This window comes from Rattus norvegicus, chromosome 8 (genome assembly GCF_021556685.1).
Source record: "Rattus norvegicus strain SHRSP/BbbUtx chromosome 8, alternate assembly SHRSP_T2T, whole genome shotgun sequence".
Classification (NCBI taxonomy): domain Eukaryota; kingdom Metazoa; phylum Chordata; class Mammalia; order Rodentia; family Muridae; genus Rattus; species Rattus norvegicus.
The window spans coordinates 49,289,981-49,317,114 of NC_141541.1; the positions used below are offsets into that span (position 1 = coordinate 49,289,981).

The 27,134-nt window shown below is 44.4% G+C and overlaps 1 long non-coding RNA gene across 3 annotated transcripts in view; it reads left to right on the forward strand.

The window, feature by feature from the left end:
- LOC102555203 (uncharacterized) overlaps positions 1 to 15,250 on the forward strand; it is a 30,819-nt gene extending 15,569 nt beyond the window's left edge. The window contains exons 2-4 of one of the 3 annotated variants that reach the window (XR_015627189.1): positions 9,908 to 10,151; positions 13,919 to 14,057; positions 14,948 to 15,250. This is a non-coding gene — a long non-coding RNA (uncharacterized LOC102555203). Of the gene's footprint in view, positions 1 to 9,907; positions 11,330 to 13,918; positions 14,058 to 14,947 lie in introns of all 3 variants that reach the window. The other 2 variants (XR_015627190.1, XR_015627191.1) reach the window with 2 other exon arrangements.
- Positions 15,251 to 27,134: the final 11,884 nt, after the last annotated feature.

Here is a 27,134-nt window from a genome sequence, read left to right on the forward strand (position 1 = left end):
CCGATGCTCACCACCAAGCCTGGCTTTTTGACATGGCTGTGAAGGATCCTAGCTCAGGTCTTCCTGCTTGAAGCACAAGCTCTTTACCAACTAGCCATCTCTAAGCCCCAAGATGCTACTTTTCTAGTGTGGCTTTTTGAATCAGAATAAATTCACAAGTCAGTCCACTCTTCCCTTCCTCCTTCCTTTTCTGCTTTCCTTCGCTCCTCTTTCTCCTTATTTTTTCATTCATGTAGCAAGGATTAATTGGCCACCTATAAACTAGGGATTACAGAGTACATAGACCTTCCCGGCTTTGGTACCTGTGTAGGTAACAGTCTTTTGGAGAACTCCAAATCCTGCTAAATAAGGCCCAGCGTGTGTGCTGGTAACTGTTTGGTAACTTCACGGACGGGTGTGTTCTGCTCCAATGGTGACAGCAACATGAAACGTTTCCTGGAACTTGGATAGAGTTCTCCTCACTTGGAGATTTTTCTGAAGCTAATTGGGAAAGGGAGGGGGACTAATTCACTTTGTTTAGCTCTTAAGAGCTCTTCCCCATGTAGTGAATTGCGTAACAGTGGGGGCTTTGATGCTGGCAGGTACTTTTAGTGGAATATGACTGCTATTGCCCTCTTTTGCAACCTGCACTGTTGTGTGGGCAGAAACCAATTAGACCTAAATTAATTAGCAAGAAAATGATGGGCCCCCTTGCTGAGCCATTCGCGACAGCCTGTGAGGAGCAGCCTTTGTAGGATGCGGCTGAACCCTAATGATTGAAGAACTTCCAAGTGTGGAAGTAAATTCAAGTAGTTGCAGGAGTAAGCGGTTTACTTCTTTTAACCCACGATAGTCCCTAACTCAGAAATTGATGGCGGGAAAAAATCACTCAAGGATGAGGATGTAGGCAAAGAAGATTCAATATTGAAGGCAGGGCAGTAGTTCACTGGTCAGCTGCAAGCCTCTCTAGCCTGTGCAGACTCCTAGGCTGACACCTCTTCCTCTTTCCTTTCCTTTACCAGAGTTTCTATTCCAGGGGCTCCGATCTCTGTCTAATGGCTCCTCCATGGCCATCTGACCTCTACAAAGTCAAGATCGCACGGATTCTATCCTAAATCACAGCTGTTCTTGTCCTGGATGCCACACTTGCGCTCTACTTACATGGCATAATTGGACGGATACGCACCTAGATGAGTAGTGATGGGCACGGGGGCTAGGGTGGGGCTGGGGCTATGAGGATGATTCCAGAGAGGATTAACTAGAGGGAGGGACTCACTCTGACGGGAGGACCTGGAGGAATAAAAGGAAGAGGAAGAAAACACCAGCAAGCACAGGCTCATGCTCTCTGCTTCCTGTCTGCTCTGGTAAAACACCTTTCTTCTTGTGCTCCCTTCTGCCTCGATGCCTTGTCACAGTTCCGGAAGCGCAGACACCTGACCAGCAACTGAAACCTTTGGGACAACCGTGAGCCACCAGAAGCTGTTCCTCTAATTGAAAAGAATCTGCCGGGAGTTATTATTATTTTTATTTATTTTGTAAATAAATAAAGTGGAAAGCTCAGCTTCTAGATCAGAGATCCAAGCCCTGATCTCCACTCCTGACTCATCTACTCCCCTCTGCTCTCTGTTCTTCTTAGTCCCCGTCCTAACCTGCTTCTCTCTGATTTCCGTTAGTATCATCTTAATAGGCAGAACTAACATTGTTTCTGAATTATTAAAGAAACCACTTTTGTGGTCATCTTGTGTGTTGTTTGGTAGTTATTTTGGGTGGGTCGGGGAAGGGATGATAGGGATGGAGGCCATACAAGGTGTCTTCTAAACTACACCACCCCCAAGACCTGCTGGTAAATTTTCCAATCATGTATTACCAGATGGATCTTTTAAGCGTGGCTTCCAGAGTGGTTTTTGCCACCCTCAGCTCTTTCGACACTCATGCGTCCACTAAGCTGAAGGTTAATGTCTACCTTCCAACTTCAGCCTGGCCAGGCACTTCCCATTCTGGCTTTGCAATGACCCATCCTCAGCAGTAAGCACGTCCCTGTCGGGAATGCTGTGCTCTGACTTTTCTGGGTTCATTTTCCTCCCAGTCCCCCAGTGTATTGTTTCTACTTGCATCTGATGACAGATATGTCCGACACAGACTCATCTTTCCAACCTTAACATAGACCACATCTTGTGTTCCGTGAGGAAACCTCTTGATGCAGCGTGAGCGCCCGGTACTTGTCTGTTTCACATGGATGGGTAGCGTCTTGTCCGTTGTTGTGTTTCCAGAGAAGGGAGAGGGGAGGTGGTGATTTTAAATTTGAATCAAGTCATCTTGTAGATTTTCCTCCCTTAAGACTCAGCCTACTTTAACTTGTCTTCCCTACTGCCCCAGGGTTATCTTTCTGAAATGCAAATGAAGCCATGCTGCTCCTGATGAATCTTTTAGCAGCTCCCGCTATTTGAGAGAATATGGACTGTGCTACTTGTCACTGTGCTCTGTGGCTTTTGCCACACACTATCCACTTACTCGGCTTTTGTGAAACTGCATCTTCATTTCTCCTCAGTCTTAGATTGTGGGATGAGACCGACACAATTCTAACCTTCAAGGTCCATGTTATCCCACCTAAGCCAATAATATCATCACTGTTTGGCCACAGAGACAAGTTTAGGAATGTACAGGGTAACCAAAATGGTCTGGGGAAGTTTCATATGGATATTTTGGAAAATGTCTCTTAACTACATCTTGGTACCAAGGCAAGACCAGACGTTAGGACAAAACAATGGAAGGCAGAGCCTGGATTTGGAGAGAGCAGGAGTCCTGGTTACTTCATTTGTTTTGTGATCCACTGACCTTGAAGAAACCCCTCCCTCCACAATTTCAGCCAACACCATCTTCTGCTTGCTTGAACCAGACATTTGTCCACTTACTTCTGCACTCATCATACATACATGTACTTTTGCAATGCTCTAATGACAGTATGGATCTAATAGCAGTGGACAGGTAGACTAAGTCTTTTTTCAATGCACAACAAGAGATGCCACTGATCCATATCTTATAAACACACTACATGGCAACGTCCACAGTGTTTCTTTTTTTTTTTTTTTTTTTTGGTTCTTTTTTTTTTTTCGGAGCTGGGGACCGAACCCAGGGCCTTGTGCTTCCTAGGCAAGCGCTCTACCACTGAGCTAAATCCCCAACCCCGTCCACAGTGTTTCTTACACCATTGTGTCCAGCAGCAGTTTAGTCCTGTCGTGACTGTGTGGAATCATTAGCTCTCGTGTCCTGATCGTGCTCTGCACTGTGCCACCGCTGGATGCGTGCCCTCTACCATCTCTTCTTTATCCCCCTCCCCTCAACACCTTTGCATTCTATTAAGAATCATTTCCTCCCTTCACCCACTGTGTCACATCCGGCACCATCCAGACTCCCCTAGACACTTACCAAGGCCTCCAGGACATCTCTTTGATCACAAATCCAGTTATGTCATCGCCCCTGCTACATGGGTTTTGTTTGATATTGGCCCTAAACAAATCCTAATGCTGTCTAAGAACTCAGTGCTGTTTTTCAGAGTGAGATTTGAGGGGAAGTCAAAGACCATTGGGATCAACACTCAAGTGATTGAGTATCTCCAGTTTCTGCGACTGCTCAGTGACGCTCAGAATCTTTCTGTCTGCATCTGGCCCATGACTTCCTGTGGCCCTTTCAGCTGTTATTTCAGACCTTTGCTTTTCTCTCTTCTGACTCTTACCTTAATTGCTAATTCTTTGGTAGGTGCACATGGAGAGTGTGCTGTAATAGATCAATGCTGGGTATCCTTAAACATGGTGGAATATGTTAAAGGAGGCAAGTGACAGTGGACTGAGATGTAATATAACCCAATAACCCAAGAGCAAGAACTGTTTGGCAGTGTGTGTGTGTGTGTGTGTGTGTGTGTGTGTGTGTGTGTGTGTGTGTTGAGAGGACTTCAAGAGTTATTTCATGGTAAAGGAGATTTTCCAGTTGACGGCGAGAGAACATGAGAGCACAGTGGGGAAAAATTCATGAAAATCCAAAACACTGAGCTCTAGGGCAGGAGTGATGATTTGAATTTACTTGACCCTGGGAGTAGCACTTCTAGGAAGTGTGGCCTTGTTGGAGGAAGAGTGTCACTGTGGGGGAGGGCTTTGATACCCTCCTCTTAGCTTCCTGAAAGTCAGTCTTCTCCTGTCTGCCTTTAGACGAAGATTTAGAACGCCAAGCTCCTACTGTACCACGTCTGCCTGAACACTGCCATGCTCCTGCCTTGATCATGGATTGAGTCTCTGAACCTGTAAGCCAGCCCCAATTAAGAGCTGTCCTTGTAAGAGTTGCCTTGGTCATGGTATCTGTTCACAACAGTAAAACTTTAACCAAGACAGCAGGGGAGAAGAATGTGGCCCTCCCCACTGACCCTCTCTCTCTGCCTTCTTCTATCTCTTTCTCCCTTCCTTACTTACTTCGGAATCTACAATTCTTTTTTTTTTCCCCACCCGGAATCTACAATTCTTTAGACTGTTTCCTGAGGAGTCCCCGAAAAAGACATCAGTAACTGTAGGAATGGGAGACATTCCCATACCTACATGCTGTCATAGCATACCAAGGAGTTCATAGAGGTTTCCACTCAAGTGTCGTCAGAATTCTTAACTTAGAAGCAGAAAAGAATGAATCAGTATGGAATAGAGTTGTATTTTATGAAGAAAAGGTTTTTAGGCCAGGTGTGTTGGTACATGCCTTTAATCACAGCCCTTGGAAGGCAGAGGCAGAGGGGAATCTTTGTGAGTTCCAGTCTAGCCTGGTCTATATAAGGATTCCAGGCTAGATGGGTCTACATAATGAGACTGTGTCCCAAAACACAAACTAACAAAAACAAACAAAAAACCATGGCATCAAATTGCCATCTATTTTTAGTCATAGGCTTGGGCTGTTTCTAACCTTGGTCATAAACACTTCTTTTTCTGCTGGGCAGAGATTCATGATTTAAAGTGAGTGCTCATCTTTAAATGGGATACTGTGTTAATCCCCCTCCACCACCAAGGCGAGAACATTGCAGGAGAGGAGGGGGAAGAGCGTCAGGGCTGGAGGATAAGGAGGAATTCTGGGAAGTGTTGCCTTTTGGACATGACATGGTTGTTAACACACCCATGAACTCACAGCACCGTGGTTCCCTGCACAAGATCTTCACATGAATAAGCCAGCCCAGTCCCACCATGGATGAGAAAGTAATCTCCAGGCCTTACTGAGGAGGAGCTTTTGTTTCCTGGGTAAAGGGATCATCTTGGAGGGTTTCCCACATTTCAGTGGGTGGTCCCCCACCTACGCATATGTGGATGTTAATAACTGCACTTAGTGTCTTGTTTCAAAAAAAGACAAAAGAAGACACGAAGTTGGGAAGGAGGTATATTAGGAAGGATGGAGGGGGAGTTCCAGGTTGGGAAAGAGGAGCAGTAGCTACGATCATATTTCACTGTAAACACGTATTAAAAAAACCAAAACAACTCTGAAAAAAATTATAGAATCACCAATTTCTGAATAAAGTTCTGAGTAGAAAAAATTTTAAAAATTAAAAAATTAAAAAAAACCTTATGTATGTGTGCGCACAAGTCTATGTTAGTGAACGCTGCATGTGTACAGGTGCCTACAGAGGTCTGAAGAGGGCACTGGATTCCCTGGAGCTGGATTATGGGCAGTTGTGAGCTGCCTGGTGTGGGTGCTGGCAACTGAACTTGGTCCTGGGGGAAAGTAGTGAGAGTACTGAAGGGTCTGGGCCATTTCTCCAGCCCAAAGTAAAGGGTTTAACACAGGGAGAAAAAGAGGCAAGAGGGAGGAGGAGGAGGAGGAGGAGGAGGAGGAGGAGGAGGAAGAGGAGGGGGAGGAGGAAGAAGAAGAAGGAAAAAGAAGAAGATGATGAAGAAGAAGAGAGACAGAGACAGAGAGAAAGACAGAGAGACAGAAAGACAGAGAGGCGGAGGGACACAGAGACAGAGAGAGACACAAAGAGACAGAAACTTAGGTAGAATATTGTACATAGCGAACCATAGGTTTGCAGAATCTCAAGAGTCCTCCAAAACCCAATTTCATCCTTTGCCTACAACTCGGTCTCCGTCTTCATCTTAAATTGCTGATGTCAGAGTGTGACCTGTTCCAGATCAAGCTGGTCATTAACACGTTGAACTCCTTCCTCATTCTTCGCCCTCACCCACACTTTCTTTGCTGGTTGGTGTTTAGAGACTCATGGAAGCCCTTACCACCCTGACCACCTTCTCCTGCTTCTGGAAGGCCTCCCGTACATCCATCCCACCAGTAGCTTTAACACTCAAATCCACCGACATCAATGGATGTTAAAAAAGAAAATGGTTCTCGAGCTTCTATAACGTTCAAGTGAAGTTCAAACTCTTGACATCCCATATCAGTCACGTTCCGTTAGGTAAAGAACTTGTAAGGAGAAGGGTATTTCAGAGTTTTGAGTTCACAGCCTCTGGTTCTGTCCTTGTGGGCCCAGGGTGGAGGTGACACAGGAAGCATGAGTTGGAAGGACTGGGGCACAGAGAAAGGCAGAGAGAAGACACCCGGCCAGCAACTCATGCCCTCTAACTGGGACTCACCTTCACAGTTCACACCTCGTCAGTGAAGTAACCCATGTCCAAGGGTCCGCACCCCTCTCACTAGTGCCTACAGCTTCTCAAGCTGTGAGACATTCTAATCAAGATGCCTTTAGATGTTGCTCTGGCCTTTCTCTCTAGGCTCAGTTCTCATCTTTGCTGCACTCTCTCTGCCTCTGCGAACACGAAACTTCCTCCCAGGCTTCTGTGCCAGGCTGGCTCTTGAACGTTCTGAGACTCTGATCAAGCCTTATCTTTTTTATTAAATAAAGATTTCTCGATCACCCCAAACAGAAGGAGATTCCCACCCCATCCTAACTCCCCCAGCTCCCTAAGCCTGGGACTATCTGCAGGTCCACAGTGATTTCCCTGGGCCTGAGCCTTGTACAAATCAGCCAGTGGGTTCCTAATGTCTGTATCATTGCTCAAGGTGGGGAGATGTGCAGGCAGCCTTCGTCAAATGAATTAATAGTGCAGCTTATTCTACGTGCAGGCCTGGGATGACATATGACCCAGTCTTGAATACCTTCTCTAAATCATATTATAAACATATCTCTTGACATAGAATTGCAAGCAGTTTACAGAATCACTCGCCCAGTACTTCAAACCACCTAGACCTTTGTCTATTTCCTGTGGCAGAGGGCTCCGCCGGCCAAGCAGCCTTCTCACGAGCCTCCCGTTCTCTGTGCTTAGGCTGTCTAACAGGAGGGGCCCACCTCAGTCTTTGATTTCCATTGCTTTTGTTCCGTTTAGGTGCTTAATGTTTTACACAACGGCACAGAGAAGAGTTATTGAATCTCGCTTAGCCATGCTGTTTGTGAAGCATGCTTTTGTTCTCCCCACCTCTATTTAAATCCGTCTTCAGAAGCAGCGCATGAAAAACAAATTAGAATGAAAGGAAGCCGATTCGATGAATTTCTGTTAAACTCCCTATTTCATTATGATGGATGGGGCTGAGGTCTCGCACACCCTGTTCACTGCTGTTCATGCAGCCTTTCTCTGTAGACTGTCCTCTATTAAACATACACTCCAAGTAGGATGATATGGGTTTTTTTTTTTTTTTTTGCATCTTAATGTATACAACAAACCTGTGAAGAATTAACATATGGAAACATTTGGAAAACAGAGAGGGCTGAGCTTACTGAGGGATCATGGGAGATGGGAGGGAGAGGAGTGAAGCTGGAAGAGTAAGCAGATACTGCATTTTAACAGTGGACTCCACAAACCCGGGCTTTCCTGAGGCAGTGCTGGAGTGCTGTGGGCTTTGTGCGAAGGATAACCCTGGCTGCACAGTGGAGAATGAGGGAATGAGACCATTTAGGACATTCCAATAATGGGAATCAATCACAAGGGTGGGTGAAGCCAAGGGGTGGGGTCATAGATTTAAGAAGCACCAGGCAAGGGGGCAGGAACACAAAGGAGTAAGACAGGGGACCTCCAGGATGAGTGTTCATGGACGCTTCTCAGAGTGTGATCCAGTGGTCAGCTAAAGCAGCTTGCTAACAGTAGCTCATCTACAAAGTGGGGCTAAGAGTAGTAACTCTCTCATAGGAGTCTGGAGAGAATGAGGAGATAATTAGCGCTATGGTAGCCAGACTACTGGTCTACCCAGTCGTATCCACACCCTACACTTTGGAACTTCTCAATAGATGTTAACTTAGGAACGAAAGAGACCTTGCTGTTGCGGATAAGGTGAACCAAAGATTAGAGAATTATCTCCGGTTCTTCATGTGGGCCACTCTAACTCTGCAAGTTCCTAGAAGGGGGATAATCTCCTGGCTCCATCCAGAAAAAGATGTGGCCTTGGAACATGTGCTATAATTACACTGGTGGAATAAACTGCAGTTTTCTAAGGATGGCTTTGGAGGATGAAGGAAGCAGATCAAGAGCAAAGGGATGTGACTCTCCTTCAGGAAAAAGCATGGAAGTGGAGTTGCCCCTCTTGTACCCCCAGGGGATGGTATTGACAAGATCCCCATTTTACCCAGCAAGATTTTGGGCTATTAACCTGAAGAATGGCAAGATAGTAAATTTATGTCATTTGAAGCCTAGAATTTTGTAGTTGCTGTAGAAATACTGCAGAGTTAATGTGAGGGCAGAGGGCTCACATTAGCAGAGATGACACACACAACAGCCACCGAGTCACGTGAGTCAACGAGACAGGATTGAATAGAGGGTTGAGGCTTAGTGAGCATCTCAGTGGCAGCCATGTCTTAATTTGGGATATCCAGGCATCTTTTCCAGTATGGTTTCTGATATCTTGAACATAGGTGGAGATCTGGTACACATCAGCGTTGCAGAATTACCATCCTAGAGTAAATGAGTTGCATCTCTTTGCCACAGCTCATGGGTATTTAGTACTCTTTGGGTCCCTGGTTTTTTCCATATCCTTGAGGCCACAAAGACCACTTGGGTTAAAAGTAATGTCTTAATTGCGATCATCTAACCCAAGTGGATTAGATACCATTTTCCTTTCTTGTAGTCACAAAATCAAATTAGGATTTTTTCTTTTATCTTTTTTTTTCAGCAGGGCTTCACTGTGTAGCCCAGGCTGTCCTGGAACTCACTCTGTAGACCAGGCTGGCCTTAAACGCAGAGATCCTCCTGTCTCTGCCTCCTGAGTGCTGGGATTAAAGATGTACACCACCTCCGACCAGCAAAATAGGATTTTTAATATACAGCAAGCCATGAGGGTCTTGGATCCCTGTGTCAGTAACAAGTGGCTGATTTTAGGTGGGTGCTCATGCTGAATTTTAAGACACTGAACGTCTTGCTCAACTGCCAGAAACCTTGACTATGAGTTAGTGTCTGCTTTAAAACAAAATCCTTTCATGTGATTCTGATAGTTGTAGGGGTCTAGGTCTTTGCAGGCTTAATGCTTTGTCTTGGTGGTCATAATGCACAATTGTCACATGTGATTTCTTTTTGGTCCCTGACTCCACTGACTCCAGCAACAGCACATTGCTAAATGGGGGCAGCCCTTCCCCTACCCAGGTGCTGTTTCAGACCCAGACAGGTCCCACCCTGCTGAGCTGGGTGTAAGCATTTATCTGTATATCTCACCGTAGCCTATGAGCTCTCCAGCCAGGCCAGGGATTTCCCAGTTGTGGTTCTTGCATTTGCTGGGCAAGACTGCGCACTGTGTTGGTGAGAGGGCTCAGCAGGTAAAGATTACCCACCGTGACTGCCGGGGTGAGTGACAGTTCAGATTCCACTGAAAGACGGTACACAGGGCCGCCATTGCAGTAGCGATATTTGATACATGTGGAGGCTGTGCTGGCTAGGTTTTTTATTCTATTCTATTATTTTATTTTTTTATACTATAGCAAACAGCAAGAGTCACCTTTATACACAGAGCTTCAAGATGTCTTCTAGAGCTGGAGAGCACCTCAAGACACCTCAAGTACATTGCCCAAGCCAATGAAGCGGCACAGCCAGAATCCAAAGTCACCTTTATCTGTTTTCCCAATCACCGTTCTTCCGAATATCCACATGAACAGTATTAGTTCAAAGATAAAAGGGCGAGTCTGGGAGCCATAGAATGCGCAGGTTCTCCTGTGCAACCTCCAGGTATCGCCAGGAACTTCCTAGTTCCTCCTTCTTGAGGGGTTTACTCTTCCCTGATTCAGCCAGGGTTTATCGAGTGCAGAGTTAGGCACTGGGCTGGGTGAGGGTCCTCGGCTGCTCACTTTCTAATGGGAAAAGGGAATTGTATCTAATGTATCTTTCTAATGTATCAGGAAGCAGACAGGTCTCTCCTGCTGTGTTTAATTCCCATAAAGCAGGCAGGTAACTCACTACCTGCCTGGATGCAGATTTTTGCACTCTTTGCAGCAGGACGACACCTATTTTCCCCACACCAAGCACCCCCAGCTGTAGATTAGCTGTGCAGGAAGACCCTGGGGTGTGCAGATATAAATACACTGATGCTTGATCATGGCTTAAGTTATTGTCCATCTCAGCCACCAGTGAACCCCCTGCACCATATATCAAGGGGGTATACATTTCTTCATTCATGATAAATTACCCAGAAAGGCTAGATTCCAGCAGGTTCAGCCACAATTTATTATCGGAGGCTGAAGAACAAACAGACTGTCATTTCCCAGCTGCCCAGGACACATGTTTGAATGGAGATTGGGACTCCCCGGGCTCCGCTGATCCTCCCTAGATTTCAGAACCAGACCTTCTGAGCATCTTCCTTGGACTTCCTCTCAGCAGTGAGGACATCCAAAATGAGTCGTGATTCAGCAAGATGAAGTTCACACAGACTTGGTTTGACATCTCCACGCTTCTGTCGGGGCATCTCATTTCCTGAAATGTTGATATTCGTCTCCACTCGAAACTGCAGTCCAGGCAGCTGCCCTTCTTGTGGTTTTGCCTCCCGTTTTGAGGCACTGTGCCTGACTGTTCGTTCACTTGATCATTGACTTGGCTTCGACTCTGGATGATATTTGACCAACACATTCTGTACACCAGTCCATCTGGGGATCACTAACGGGCAGAAACCTGGTTTTGATTTTCATCTTGTTTTGTGAGCCACTCTAGTTTATGCGTGAGCTTCTTATCCCCAAATCATGCTTTAGTTCAGCCATCGTTGATGACCCTGGTTTATATAGCCAACAGTTTGGAAGACCCCCTCTCCTGGTCTCAGTTGTCCTCCAGCCTACTATCTCTGGACCATGCAACATCCAGTGACAGATAATCCAGCCAGTGTGGGCTGCCCCTTGTGTCAACACAATCACTTCTAGGTAATTATTTCACGTCCAAATGAGCATCTTTTTTTTTCTCCCCATCTTAAATCACTCTACCTGCCTCATTAACTCCTATTCAGTCCCAAATACCCAACCAAACCCTCTCTGTATTTAGAGTCTCTGATTGCATTTTTCCCCCCAGACGGGAGTGAAGACTCTTACTGGAGACAAATATGGAACCCCTTACTACCCTCGATGGCAGTTGTTTTCCTGTGCCCACCCCACTAGTCTGCAGCGTTCTGAGCTCAGTAATTATAATTTGCATGTGAGGTGCACCCCTCGTCAAGGATCATATGTTAAGGACTCTGTCCTCGACTCGACAGTCAACAGTCCAGCGTTGGGAAGATGGTCGGTTCAGGAGGGCTCGGAGCTAATCTGTAGATCGGCTCATCCACGAGCTTGTAATTTGAAGGGAGTTGGTAGAGATTAATAAGTAAGGCTTTGCTGGAGGAAGCAGGCTCTGGGGACATCCATTAGGAGGATGTATTTTGTCCCTATTGAGTTCCTTCCCATTTCTACCTCCCGTCTGCCCCAAGGAAGGCCACTTTGCACTTGGCCCTGATATTCTGTCTCATCACATATCAGACTGGAAGCAACAGATACCAGTGAGAGTGGACAGAAAGATGCAAATCAGTGGGCCAAAATAAATCCTTCTTCTCTTACGTCATTTTCGCAGGCATTTGTCACAGTGCTGTAGACGTGCCTCACACCCCAGACCCCTTAACTCACAACTGTGTATGTCCCTATAACAGTGCTATATCACGTTGCTGCTTAAGCCAAACGCGTACAGCAGTATGGACGTCCTTGATGCTATATGTTTTGAAGACAGAATTAATTCTGTTAGGAGGGATGATCTGGGAAAGTGTCCCCAAATGGCAAGCTCTCATCTGACATCATCGCGAAGATTTTTATCAGGCAGAGAGATGAAGAGGTCATTTCTAACAGAGGAATTAACAGAAGCCACTTGGGGACCAGGGCGGGGTCTGGAGTGGATTAAGGGCTGAGGAAGTTGTACTAAACAAATGATAGGCCATGGTGCTCAGATTGTGGACTTGAGACTTGCCCCTGGCCACATATTCTGGATTGCTTAGATTCGGCAACTATGGAGTCCATCATGGTCGTCGTCGTTTTTTAGATTCGCAAGAGAAAGCCTGTCACATTGTAGACTGTCTTCCTCGAGGACAGAATTCTGAGACATGGCAGGAGATTTTTTTCGTCTCCGGGCTCTGCCACTGGAGGTCACTGTTGTACCATCGAAATGAGTGCGGAGCCCCGCCTGATGCCCTTTTGAAGTTGGCTTCCACCAGAAGAGAATACAATACCCTCTGGGTAGCTAGGAAGTCCCGAGGTGCAGGCTTCTCCCTGGCTTCGTGGAAAAGTGGCCTGGTGACCTGCAAAAAATGACTTCGGAAGAGCGACGTCCGTCTGGAGAGGGGCTGCGGGTGGGAGAGCGGCGCTGGGAGGGAGACGTCTGTATCCCATTAGCCTGCGTCTGGCGGGGAGGGGCTGGAGGCCCTGGCGGGTCAAGGCAACTGCTCCCCTGCTGCTTTCTGGCGGGAATCTGGTAGTGATTAGAGAAGGTTATTGTCTTGGGAGTCCAGAGCGATCGCTGGTAAAACAGCTTTGAGCGTTTCTGACCCCATCTTAGAAGGACGTCTGGAGATTGGAAGAGGCCTCTCCCACGCCTCTCCTGCTGGGCTCTGATTTTTAGAGCCACTAAGCAAAGAAAGACAAGGGAAACTGAGGCCTATTCGTTAAGCCTATCCACTCCTCAGGGCTTGCAGCCTACGCTCCAGGAGGAGCAGAGAAAAGAGCACATCCCTAGAGAGAAAACTCGTAAGCTCCATGCCTCTATGTTTCTCAGCCCCTCTTCCTGTGGAGTGAATATCATTTGGTCCGTTTGTTATGAGAAGAAACAGAGGTTTGGAACTGACATTCGAACCCTAGTCTTTTGAAATATGAAGAGAATGGACGGTAAAATGACTACTTGTGATTAGTGGCTAAGAATTCTGCCCTTGAAAACTTGGAGAAAGAGCCCTCCCTGTGCAGTCTCAACAACAACCCCACCTCAAAGCAAGCTGAGGCCAGGGTACCTTCGGTGGCACTTTTCCCCTCTTCTCTCCTTCGTCTTCTCCCCATCTCTTCTCCCGGGTTTTACTGTGTAACTCAGGTTGACCCCAACTCTTCTCTCCCCACGTGCTGGGATCTGAGGGTTGGGCTACCCCTAGATCAGAGTGACTTTCTAATAAGTCATAATCTGTTTATAGCCATTCATAAAAGCAAAGTGCTTCTGTGCACATTAGCTAATTTGGCTTCTTTCTTTCTTTCTTTCTTTCTTTCTTTCTTTCTTTCTTTCTTTCTTTCTTTCTTAAAGGCTTATTTATTTAAATCAGTACACTGTAGCTCTCTTCAGACACACCAGAATTGGGCATCAGATCTCATTACAGATGGTTGTAAGCTACCATGTGGTTGCTGGGATTTGAACTCAGGACCTTTGGAAGAACCATCAGTGCTCTTAACCACTGAGCCATCTCTCCAACCCCTAACTTGGCTCTTACAGTAGCCATCTTATCCCTATCGCTGTAGACAAAGAATCGGAAACGCTGGGGAATTTATTTGCCAGAGGTGCGACAGTCAACGATGAAATTCAACCTCGGATCTTTTTGCTCTAAACACGGAGTGCCCATTGCCCATCACTTATTGCTTGATGCCAGTGAGTCTCCAGGTAAATCTTGGGTGATAGAGTGATGCTGTTGTATAATCTAGTTAGCAATATACTGTACCTACATTTAGGGAGCATTTTATCTCTGGAAATGATGCTCCAACCCAGGAAGATTACACTGGAGACCCTGCCTCAATGGGATGGAAGACTTCTGAAAGTGTCCTCTGACTTCCACATGAGCACTGTGGTACATGAACACACACACACACACACACACACACACACACACACACACACACACACACACCTCATGCATGCATGCAAGAATTCACATGCATGCACTATACACACACACACACACACACACAAGCATGCTTGCACTCACATTTATTGTGTGTGTATGAGTGCCCACATGCCATGACTTTTGTGTGAGGGTCAGAGGGCAGCTTGCAACAGTCGGTTCTCTCCTTCTCCCCTGTGGCCCCTGGGTCACCATCCGACTTAGCAACAAGTGCTTTTACCTGCTGAGCCACGTAGCTAGACTCATAAAAAATTCCTAAAACTTTTTGAAAGAATGAATATCACAATTTTATTTATTTATTCATTTAATTTTGCTGGACTTTACACAGCTCTGGGGTCAATAGTAAGTAGATCATCGTCCTATACCAGAGGTACCAACCAGACTTAGAAAATAAGAACCCAGAACTCCTAGAATTTGATTTCTTAGGAGTTATTGAGACATGTATGCTAAAAAGTCATCTGTTTATCTGAAATGTAGGTTTATCTGACCGTTGTGTGCTTAAATCTGTCAATGGTAGCCTCTATCCAAAGAGAGAAAGCCAAGCCTCATGTTTTTTTTTTCCAAGCATGCTTGAGTTTTGGACATGACAATACTTTTAAAAGACAATTCGAAAAGCAAACGATCGTACCAATGATCACATTCTTCATTACAGTTTTGCCAGAAATCCTTTGAACTGTGCTAGCTTCATGGAATCCCCTCATGGAATCCTAAGGAACAAGACAACGGCGAGGCAGTTTGAAAACACAAAGGGCTTCAGGACAATTGTGAAGGAAAGCGGAACAGATCATTGTACCAACTACCCCAGGGGAAAGCACACCGTGCAAAGAAATCCCTGAGGAGGGCCGAGTGGAATACCATCCCTAGGCACACCTTTAATCAAACTTCAAAGGAAAGACAGCCCATTCCCTTTGGAAGCCATTATATAATGAAGTCAGCCCTGCTTTCAACTCCTAAACTAATTACTGCATTTATTCTTCTTACTTAATCTATTCCCAGGTATTTGGACAGAATGCTGCTCCTTATTACTTTGCTAAGACAAACAGAAACCATAAGTGGCGTTGATTTGTCCCAACTAGGTGTGCGCATGTGAATTTTAGAACTAGCATTCAGTATTTGCAAGTAGAGGAATCACCCTGTTTCTTAAATAAGACCCATTACTACACGTAGAGAAGGTTTTAAAAAACTAGAGTACATCTGAGTAGATCCAGGTCTCATAAAGAAAGAAATTATTCTGCAAAGACAAGACACATGACTCTTAAGATAAGGTCTTACTCCATGGCTCAGGGGCTAGCCTGGGACTCACTGTGTAGCCTTGACTGGTCTTGACCACGCAGCAGTCACTTGCCTCAGCTTTCTCTAAGTGCCACAATTACAGGTCCGACTTACTATATTCAACTTGGATGGCTGGGTCTTGAAGCCTTAAAGCCAAACACTGAAAAGTGGACAACATATGCATGCCATGTGTACACATAAGTGAGCTATCACCTAGCACCTGTTTGGATGGGCACTATTAAACATGTATGTAAGTGTTGAGAAGGATGTGGGGAGCAGACCCCTGTACACAGCTGACAGGATGTCTATCATTATTGCTAGTATGGAAACTCGCGTGTAAGTTCCTAAGAAATAGAACCTCTACGCGCTGTAACAACCCCTCATTTGAGTATGTAGCCAAAGGAAATGAGAAAAGCATCTTAAAGAGGTAATGGCACCCTGCTGTTCATTGTAGCAGCATCCATTAGACACTGCAATCATCAGAAAAGGTGAATGAACAGATAAATTGTGACACATACATATGAACACATACGTATTCATGTAAAGATGAAATATTATTCAGCTTTCAAAGAAGGAGGATTCCTGTCACCTATGCGATGTCACATCTATCATGAATGAACCTGGAGAACATTATATTATGGGAAATGTCAGACATAGAAAGTCAAATTCTGCACGATCCCATTTACATGCGGAAATCAAACTTGTTGAGAAGTCCCGAGTATAATGATGGCTTCCAGGGCCTGGGATTGGAAGACCAGGAGGATGTTGGTCAAAGGTCATTTATGCAGGATGAATCGGTTCTGTAGATCTAGTAGATAGCACGGTGACGATATTTATAGTAGGTAACACACACTTGGCGTTTTCTACGAGAACTGATCACAGGAGTTTTCATCAGATGTATAGAGTTAACTGAAGCAATAAACACACTAATTGGGTCTATTACGGGTAGAATTTCACAAAACACATGCACATCAAACTTCATGGTATACCTTTTAAATGTATACAAATTTCATCCATCAAATACACTTCAGCAGGGGTGAGGTTGTATTTCAGATGAAAGTCTGGTTGCTCAGCTCGCCCAAGTTCGTGGGTTTGCTCTTCAGCATAGCACAGACCAGATGCGGTGGTGCACACCTGGGCTCCTAGGAGGTCTGAGGTGGAGGCAGGAGGATCAGAAGTTCAGTATCATCCTCAGCTACACGGCGAGCTTGAAGTGAGGCCGAGATAAATGAGATTAGCTCCAAAAATAAAATAATAAAATAAAATAAAAATCTCCAAAAGAAAATAACATCTAGGACAGAGGGGAATAAAGAATTTCTCTACTCCCTATTACTACACAGACATGGTCACATTGGCTGCTGGACTAATAGCTCTATCAGTAAATGCAAGTAATCCTATGTGCTATGCAAACACGAGGAACTGAGCTTGGTTCCTAGAAACTGTGTAGAATGAGCCTGGGGTCAACCAGATGTTTCAGTTGGCAGGAGTGCTTGCGGTCAGACTTGACATGAGTTTGGTCCCCAGAACCTATAGGGTGGAAGGAAAGAACTGACTCTGACTAATTGTCCTCTGACCTCTACATGTGTGATCTGGTATGGTATGTATACATGTATATACATATACAGACACACAGACAGAGAGTTATATAATCAATCAATGAGTGAATCAAAAAATAAAATGTTAAAAAAGAGACCAGTGTGGTGGTGTGTATTTATAATCCCAGCACGGAGGAGGAGGAGAGGAAGTAGAGGAGGAGGAGGAAAAGGAAGAGGAGGAGAAAAGGAGATGAGGAAGAGGAGGAGGAAGAGCAAGAGGAGGAGGAGGAGAAAAAGAGGAGGAAGAAAAGGAAGAGGAAGAGGAGGAGGAGGAAGAAGAGGAGGAGGAGGAAGAGGAAGAGGAGGAGGAGGAAGAAGAGGAGGAAGGAGGTAGAGGGTTCCTGGGCTCTTTGGCCAGTAAACCCAGCCTACTTGGCCTGCAGGTAAATGAAGAGACCTTGTCCTCTAAAACTCACAGTCCTTCAAAGCTGCAGATGGAAGGGTAGAGAGGGACTGCTGTTCAAGCAAACTATGACCCAGAAGTAGTATGCATCACACTTCCTATCACCTTCCTAGTAAGGGAGACCAGAGAGCTAGTGACAGATCTGTCGCATGAAGTTGGGACCCATGTACTGATACCTTTTTGCTGTCTCTGCCTCTGTGACACTCAGAATGGAGAAGACAGCCTCTGTCCTTGTGGGTATATGGGTATGTGGGGAAGTAGCATTAAAAAGCATAGTGAACTGGGTACAAGATACAGAGCAAAGATTGGCTGATGATGGGAAGAAATGGGCATGTCAGCTATGGCCGGCTTTTGGAAAACAACTTCAGTGTTTTTTATTTTAGGGGTTTCTAAGAGCTCCATATCTCTCAGGTTGTAGTTGATACATTGTAAATCTTATTTAGATGTTGGGTTTATCATGCCAATCCAAATTTTCCAGTGAGCTACACATCATCTGTAATGGCTAATGATTCTTTTTTTTTTTTTTAATGTCTAAAAGTCCCAACAAACAAAACAAATCCGGTCTCAATTCTCACCAGAATCTCCAACTTATTGTACGAACAATTATCAGTATCAACATTTGCTTATTTACTCAAGAGATGACCCAAGGAGCCATGTTTGTGCTGATATCTGTTCTGTGACCCCCATATCTGTCTAGACTCTGTGTCTCAGCTAGTAAGCATTTCTCGATCCATCCCCATCACCCTTGCTGAATTTTTTTCTTATTTTCTTCTGGCTTAACAAAGTGATTTCTAAAGTGGTCTTGTTTATTCTACATTTGTTTCTCTGTACTTCCAATCAATCAATAGGAAAGTAAATCTTATTTATTATTTCCTTTAAAAACCATTTCGGAGGTCGTAAGTATGGTGTATAAAACTCTTTATCTGATTATCACTTACATTTCTAAAGACCAACACTCAGTGCACACTGTTCTTTTTGTAGTTTCTTAAACAAACAGCCCTGTTTTTCCAATATGTACCTTTGCTTGAATTTATTTCCTTAGGCAATTACTTCTTTGGCTAACTTCTATTTGCCCTTAAAAATCCACTTATGGATTTAGCTCATTCAGTAAAGTGTTTGCCTTGCAAAGATGAGGATCTGTGTTTGATCCCTCGATTCACTGTCAAAAGCCAGGCGTGCGAGTGTGCACTTGTAATCCCCACTGCCGAGGAGGAAGAGACAGGTGAGTCCAGGGTACTAGTCAGTCAACCAGTCCAGACTACATGGTGAACTCCAGGCCAGTAAAATACTTGTTTCATAAAAACAAGGTAGATGACAACTGAAGAATGACACCTAAGATTGCCTTCTGACTTTCTGGCTTCTACCTGCATGTGCTTCCTCCACACAAGTACACACTACACACTACACACTACACACACAGAGAGAGAGAGAGAGAGAGACAGAGACAGAGACAGAGAAAGACAGAGAGAGACATTTGCTTACTACTTTTTTTAATTACTCAAACTTTGAGTACTATGAACAACTGAACACTGAGTATGTATGTGATACAAGTATTTCTTGTAATATGTCTCTAAAACAAGGGACTTTCTTTCTTTTTCCTTCCTTCCTTCCTTTCCTTCTTCCTTCCTTCGTTCTTTCCTCAGTATCTAGTCCACTCAGCATGTGACATACAATCAATAAATATCTGTGGCATGAGTTGTCACGTGGAAGGGGGAGCCGATATTGTCTTCTCTCTTGCAGTTAAAACCAACAAAATTCAGAATATCAATCTGCTATTAGGTGGTAATGCATCACAGTGGATGGATGCCCAGACACCAGGAGCTGTCTGCTCCTTTGTGGGATCCAAGTTCTGGTGGGAAAAGACACCTGATCAGGCTCCACAGTAGGGATTCAAGCAGCTCTTCACAGGTGGTTTTTTTTTCTAGTTCCCAATTACTCATAGCCATCCATGACTGTATGATTCACATCCACCATATTTAAAAAGCAAGTGCATTTTAATCTTACGAAACAGGTTATGGGGGATATCGATAGTGGGAAGACCTTCTGGTAGAAAACCTGGCTTGATTTAAATAATATATATTCTAATGAATTTTAGACCAGCAGCCTTTTGAGGCAGAGCCAGCCCCTTTCCTTCTCATGTTTATAGATGCCTCAGGAAAAGGCATTAAGGGCCAATGGTCTAGGTACTTCAATGAGTACCTACAATTCTGTTGCACCGCCCTCTGTTCCTCCAATATTGATGTATGCATTCCCTTATGAAGAATAGAAGAGTTGAGTGAAGTGAGAGTTTTGATTTCTTAAAAAACCCAGTTATTTGATATGAGTATGTTTTTGTTTTAATCCCAGGTGTGGGACAGAAGGCTGCTTCACAGCAGGTGATTATGATTTGCTTCATGCACTAGCAGGGGTGTGATTTTTTTTGCTACTTGCCGATGGTTACATTTGGAATTCTGGGAGCTCTGAAGAAGAGATAGATGTTAGAGCCCCAGGGGAATAGGAGCCATCTGAGAAGGCTGCTCCCCTTCTTTTGCAGTTTGTCAAGTGGTATGAGCAGAGAGAAAAGAAGTTGGCAATATCCTGATGATGACGATTGAACTTGCCCCAAAGAACCTAATACCCCTATTCAGAAGGAAGCAACATATAGAGGCCTATATGCCCTTTCCTCTTTAACCTTCTTTCCTTCCTACTTAGTGTTGGGGGTGTGTCAGAAGGGATTACAGTGGAATAAAGGTTAGAAGATGGGTGAGAGATATAAGAACGCAATAAAATAGCGAAAAAATACACCAATGGATGAGGACATCCCTAATCACTGGTACTCCATGAACATATCTTCAAAGGTTCCTAGCTATTATGTTGATATTTGTGCTGATTTCAAATAGTTAGAACCTTCATATCATGAACCCAGATTGTGAATAATTTGGTCTGGCTTTTCTGAGACCGACTTTAGAGTAGAGGCATTAGATAAGCATTAGCTATATCAAGTGGTAGTGTTCTATCCACAGGAGAGAGATCTTTCTTACATTTGTTCTCCAGGACAAACTTTGTATGTGAAGCTGAAATTAAAGGAGTGTGGTCTTCCATGATGTGACCTTTAAACTCCTAGAAAACTGCCCTCAGGATGTTTAGGGGGCATAATTTCCCATCAACCATTAAGAAAGCGTCCCGTTTTTCTCTCATAAGTATAAATGTGTCTTTTATACTTCCCTTGCATGAAAAACAGTTTAGTTATTCTTCATGTAAGCTTTTTGAGGGGAAGGGTATTGTCTGTTATTCAATAAAGAGCTTGATGTAGTGGGAATGTCTGACTTGAATATTAGTTGCTTCAGTCTGAACTGGAGGTTCTGGGGTGCTGTAACTTGGGAGCTTTGTCTAGACCAAAAGTTCCCAACCTGAGGGTCTTAACACCTTTGGGAGTCAAACAAACCTTTCACAGGGGTCGCCTAAGACCACCAGACAACACAGATATTGACATTATGATTTGTCACATTTGCAAAATTTCAGTTATGAAGGAACAAAAAGAATAATTTTATGATTGGAGTCACCACAACATCAGGAGCTATATTAAAAGATCACAGCATCAGGAAGGTTGAGAGTCACTGGTCTAGACCCAGAAATGGAAGAATCTAGACAAAACCTTTACACTTCTTATTACAAAATACTCTCTTTATTCCCAGATTCTAGGCATTCCTGTATCAATAAATAGTGTCTCACTGGACTCAATGAGCTTGAAGAAAATGACAAACCTGTTTGAAGCTCAAATCTGGGATCATCGCCTACACTTTGCACCAAGGAGTCCATCCTCAGCAAGAACACTGTGAATCCTACATATTTTTCATGCATCAAGCCTTCTGATATGAGAGTGGCCTGCTAATGGTGGCTAGTGCAGAAGCAGGCTTCTCTTTACCACAGTTCCTTCCAAGCATCTGTTCTTTTCACCAACACTTCCCCACTCCAAGTTATCCTACAAAATATCACAAACCCAATTTTCCTCCTGACTCCCTTTCATTCGTGAGCTCAGAGAAGCATGTGAACTCTATCATTAGTTATGGAGTAAAACCCACAGTCCTGTACCTGCTACTCAGGGCTGCACACGAGGGCCTCACTATCTCTATCACGTTTCCCTCTGAAAATCCTTTACGCCCAAAATCTCTGTTGTGAGTTCTGCTGTCGAACTAGAATGACAGTGTGGGGTGGAGCATCCTGTTGCATGGTTTTGCTTCTGCTGGTTTGAGCTGCAGACTTCCCTTTTCTCATTTTTTTTTCAGAATATGGCTTTTTTCTAAAGTCAGCTCAAATATACATATTTTTGTATGTACATGTATTTATTACTGCTGTGAGAAAATATTTGTTGGGATGACTTACGGGAGGAAGAGTTGATTGAGGGTAATTTGAGGAGTCAGTCCACCATGGGGAGGCAATGGTGGCCAACTTGCTTTTTCTGGGGGAGGTAGGAGCAAGCAGTCAAGAAAGCAGAGAGAAATGAATCTTGGGGGCTCTGCTTGCTTTCTCCTTTTTATTCCATCCAAGATTCCTGTTAATGGGACAGTGCCCCCTATACTCATGGTAGACCTTCCCTCCTCCTTCTGAAAACGCACTTTAGTTATCATATCGTCCTCATCCCCAGAGCCCGTCATGTTAAGTTCTTAAGCACTGCTGACACCAAGTCCTGGCTGTGTTTTGGCTAATTATACACTTGGCCTTCACCAAAGATGGCCTACAAGTCTTCAGATGCATTTCCTGTTCCTCCATCTAAATTAAAAGCGTTTGAGAGAAAGAACGGTGTTGTAGTAATATGTGAGTCCTCATTGCTTACCAGTCTATATTTTTATATTATTTTGGACAAACCACTAGGAGATGATTCATTATATGATTTAGTAGCTATTTATATTTCTGTCTTCACAGGTAAGTTATGAGTTTTTGATTAAAATGAATCCTCTCTGCTTCTCTCTGGGCCAGCCTCGGTGCCTAGGGTAGGGAGACACGTCTTAAATGCTCCCTCAAGGAGTGCAGTGTTGAGTTTGCTAGAAAGAGCTGACCGTGAATGAAGTTGGTACATTCAACTGCACTGTGATCCTCTGAAACAGGGAAGGGGTTGCCTCTGAAGTGCTTCCTTTCTTTGTTGGCTTTGTTCCCTCTTCAGAATGAAACTTGAGCAAATTAAACAGGACTCAAGTTGGAATCCACAAATGACACTGAGCCTCAAATGATGCTGAGATTGGAAGCGATTTAGTTCACTCGCATTTTATTCGGAAGATAATGTTTTCCTTCTGGGAAAAGAAACGTTAGGGGGAAAAAAAGATCTCCTCCTGACTGTAATACACAAGTAATAGGAATTTGGCCAGAAATATGATCTTATGAAAACTCTCCAAGCACAGCTTCTCATACCCCTGTCTCTGCCTTTGGATTGACATTACCATGTTTGCCTTTCTCTGGTTTCCAGAGATCAGGCTAGAGAAAGGCGCCAGGGTAACAAGCCAAATAGGCCTATTATGGGATGTCATGCTCACTGGGCATGAGTGCTGTCTCCTAGGACGTTTATAACACTTATTACTAGGCCCAACTTTAATAACACATGGACAAGCCTGGGGCAATCTGTAAAGAATCTGAAAGTTTTTTTTTTTGTTTTTTGTTATAACTGTCTGTATTATAAAATTAGTGAGTCTTGGGATTGGGCTAGGTTGGAAAGATGATCTCATCAAAGGGGCCTCAGCTTTCCTGGAGAAGAGCTGTTTTCAATATTCCTAGCGTTCTAACTGGGCATGGCACTGGGGCTGCATTTATAAACATAGGTTGGCAGATGGCAACTGTTAGGCTGTAAGACAGAACATGGGCAGAATGCAACTGTCACTCCCCCTTAAGCCATGGGGATGAGGTGGGGCAGGGATAATCAGCCTTCCTAAACATTTTCTCTGAGAACTATGGAGACAGGAATGCAATGGGAAACAGTGTTATCAATTACTAAGAGAAAAAAAAAAGTGCACATTGATGCTTTTCAAAACTTAATGTTCATCAAAGCACCTAGAAAACAAGTTAGAGCTCCTATCCCGGGTGGAGCTTAACACTCTGCATCTCCGGGTTCCCTGTGGCCACTGACACATGGGTCACACCTCGAGTAGCAAAATTTTAGTGTGTCATGTCTACTGTAGCTGAAAATAAAGCCATATGTTAACCGTCCCCAACACAGAGAAGCAGAATCTTAGCCAACAATGTCCGACAACTCGCTTACCTTACAGAGCTTCAGAACTGAAACAGGTCTTCAGTTTCCAAACCTTCCTTTTTGCATGAGTATCTACTCGTGTGCTTGTCGGGGTCCAGGAGTCACTCCACAAACCACACGGACACTGATCTCAGACAGACAGGGATGGTTTAATTGAACGCACACCCTGAGACCGATCCGATCAGGGCTGTAGTTCAGAATTCGGGGGGCTGAGGCTATGTCCCCAAACATTTCTCAGGGCTGGGCCATAAAGGAAAAAAAAACACAATGAGCTCACGTGCAGGTGAGTATAGGAAGTGCTACCCAGTGCTTGGCTCTGACTCAAGTTATTTTGGCAAGTTACACAGAAGAGTTCTAACTGACCTTTATTCTGATGGGTCCTAAGTGGAAATTACAGTTTTTGAATTTCTTAAGATTAATAAACCTCAGAACACACAGATCACAGTAGGGTATGTGGTCAGCATGACCCTGCTCTGAGTCAGATTGTTTTTCTGTGTCAATGATTGGTAGGCATGTTACAGCAACAATACGAAATAGCTGGCAGGCATGGAACAAAATGGCTGCAGCTATGCTAGCCGGGCAGGCTCAACAGTGCTCATGGGAAATGGCTTGTGTGTGGAGCTTAGAGGACAATTTTTTGTAGGAGCCTACTTTTTTCATTTTACCCTGTGAGCCCTAGAAATCAAACTCAGGCCATCAGACTTGGCAGCAAGGTTTTTTTTCCCCCCTTCTGAGCCATCTCACCAGCCCACAAAACTCTGTTTTAAAAGTGAAATTATATGTACACTCTCAATACAGGAAACAAGTAAGACCCTCGATTGCATCTAGAACAGATTGCGTGGAGCCAAATCCTTTTCTTCCTGGTCCCCTCAAAGGTTCTGAAGTCATTTTCTTAGAATGTTTGGACTCTGGGTAACGCTATTAGGAAGACGGTAACTTATTTAGAGCATTTGGAAATGTTCTCCCACCCCGAAGGGTAGAATAAGAGGACAGTGAATTTGAGGATGTTCTGGGGTGCATTACTAGACTAGGTAATTAGGTAATTAGGTAATAAAGATGGAAATAGAGCTTAAATCTAAACATTCTGATTGATAGTCTACTGTTTCTTCCAGCTGTGATTTATTCAAGGCACTGCGATTGACTCGTGATCTTGGTTTGGGGACTGATTGCCATTGATGTGAGCAATCTCTGGTCACGTGGGCTTTGATCAGCCTCTGTCACAGTATCTGCCGTTTGTCAACACCCCTTGTACCTCTCATTAGCTACATGGTCTGATCTTTTTGGGCCTCAGATTTCTAAGGTGCACAAGGAAGAGCCTTATGACATTTTGCAAATGTGTCACCAGGAGAGTGTCCAGCACATCATGGGAGCTCAGGCAACACGCACTGAGCACTGAATAACGAAGGCAGACACGGTGCATTTCTTACCCACTCTTGTCATCCCCACAGATGCCTCCTATGGAGCCTACCATGAACAAGTACTCATTAGAGATTTGTAAAATAAGCAAACGTTGGTGATGATGACGTTAGAGGCAGGTGCTGCGAAACATGGAAGGAATCATTAAGATTATCCTCATAACCCAGTGCATTCCTAGGCTCTAAATTATCTGCTGGTTTCTGCTGAGGACTGGCAAAAGAGTCCCTGTTTTCTCTGCGACTGGCATTTTGTTTACAACTTATGACAACCACCAACAAAACACATGCAGGGCTTAGTGAAGAACAGCACACAGCCATAATCTTTTCAAAGAGACACAGAATGGAAGAATTTTACATAACGCGCAGACATGGGAAATGCATTTTAGACGGGAGATCAAAGGCACGGGTGGAAAGTGAAGACCACGTTATTTTTAAGTCACGTTATTTTTATTTTTCAAAGGAAGCAAGGCAAAAGGGTTTCGTTAGCTTTCCTTCGAGAAACCTGGAAAGGCATCATGGAAAAAGGAGGACTTCTCAGGACTTTGCTGGTTTTGGTTCTCTAGGTAAAAGGTTAAAATGTCCATGTGAGCGGAAGTCGAACTATACCAGCCAGCTTCATTTCCGGTTAATGGCCAAGACTAGAAGGCAATCATACTTCATACGGAGAAATGCACACCAGACTGGGCAGAAACTCTCCCTCTCCCTGTTGTGTTGTTCGCCTTGATGAACAGCAAGGTGGTTGGGGAAGAACGCGGGATGCGACAGTTTGGACTAGACTGTTAAGTTAGGACACTTCCACAAGCGTTTGAGCTTAGAGCAACAGCACCAGGATCGCTTGATCTTCATATGTTATTTGCAAAGCCCCGCTGCTTCAGTTGGAGAAAAGAGACTTCCCGAGACATGACGTAATTACTGCAAAGGGGAAACACATGCTGAGTCCTGCAGTACAAAACAATATCTAGGTGCTGATAGCTGGAGCTGTCAGTCACGTGACAGGATACGGGCCATAGCCAGGCAGTACCCAGGAGTCCTTGGGGCATGGCCTTGGGGGAAGGAAGTAAAAGTCGCTGATGCTTTTCAAATACACACACTCTCTCACATTTACAAGTTACCTGTTTTAACATGCTCCTTTCCCACTCAAACAGGAGGGACTGGGACAGCAATGGAAAGGAAAAGTTGCAAAATCTACATTTTAAAAATCAGCAAAATAAGTGACAATCTTATCGGCAGTGTGTCTTAGTAAGGGTTTGTATTCTTGCACAAACATGACCAAGAAGCAAGTTGGGGAGAAAAGGGTTTATTCAACTTAGATTTCCACATCACCAAAGGAAGTCAGGTCTGGAACTCAAGCAGGTCAGGAAACAGGAGCTGATGCAGAGGCCATGGAGGGATGTTACTTACTGGCTTGCTTCCCCTGGCTTGCTAGCTTGCTCTCTTATAGAACCCAAGACTACCAGCTCAGGGATGGCACCGTCCAAAATGGGCTGGGCCCTCCCCTCTTGATCACTAATTGAGAAAATGCCTTATAGCTGGAATTCACGGAGGCCTTTCCTCAAGGGAGGTTCCTTTCTCTGTGACAACTCCAGTTTGTGTCAAGTTGACACACAAATCCAGCCAGTACAGTAGTGAGATTCTTTCTGAATGTCAAAAAATATTATCTAAGTTTCAGGGGCTGGAGAGATGGCTCAATGGTTAGCGCAGTGACTGCTTTTGTAGAGAAGGAGAGTTTATCTCCCAGCTCTCACACTGGACAACTTTAAACCACCTGTACCGCCAGTTCTAAGGGATCCGACGCCGCCCTTCTGGCCTCTGCAGGTATGCACACTCACGTACCAGCACACAGACACACATGGACACATAATTAAAATATATAATAAACCTTAAAAAATGTACAGAAGTTTCAGAGCAATGGGTTTGCTTGCTATAAGAGCCTCAGA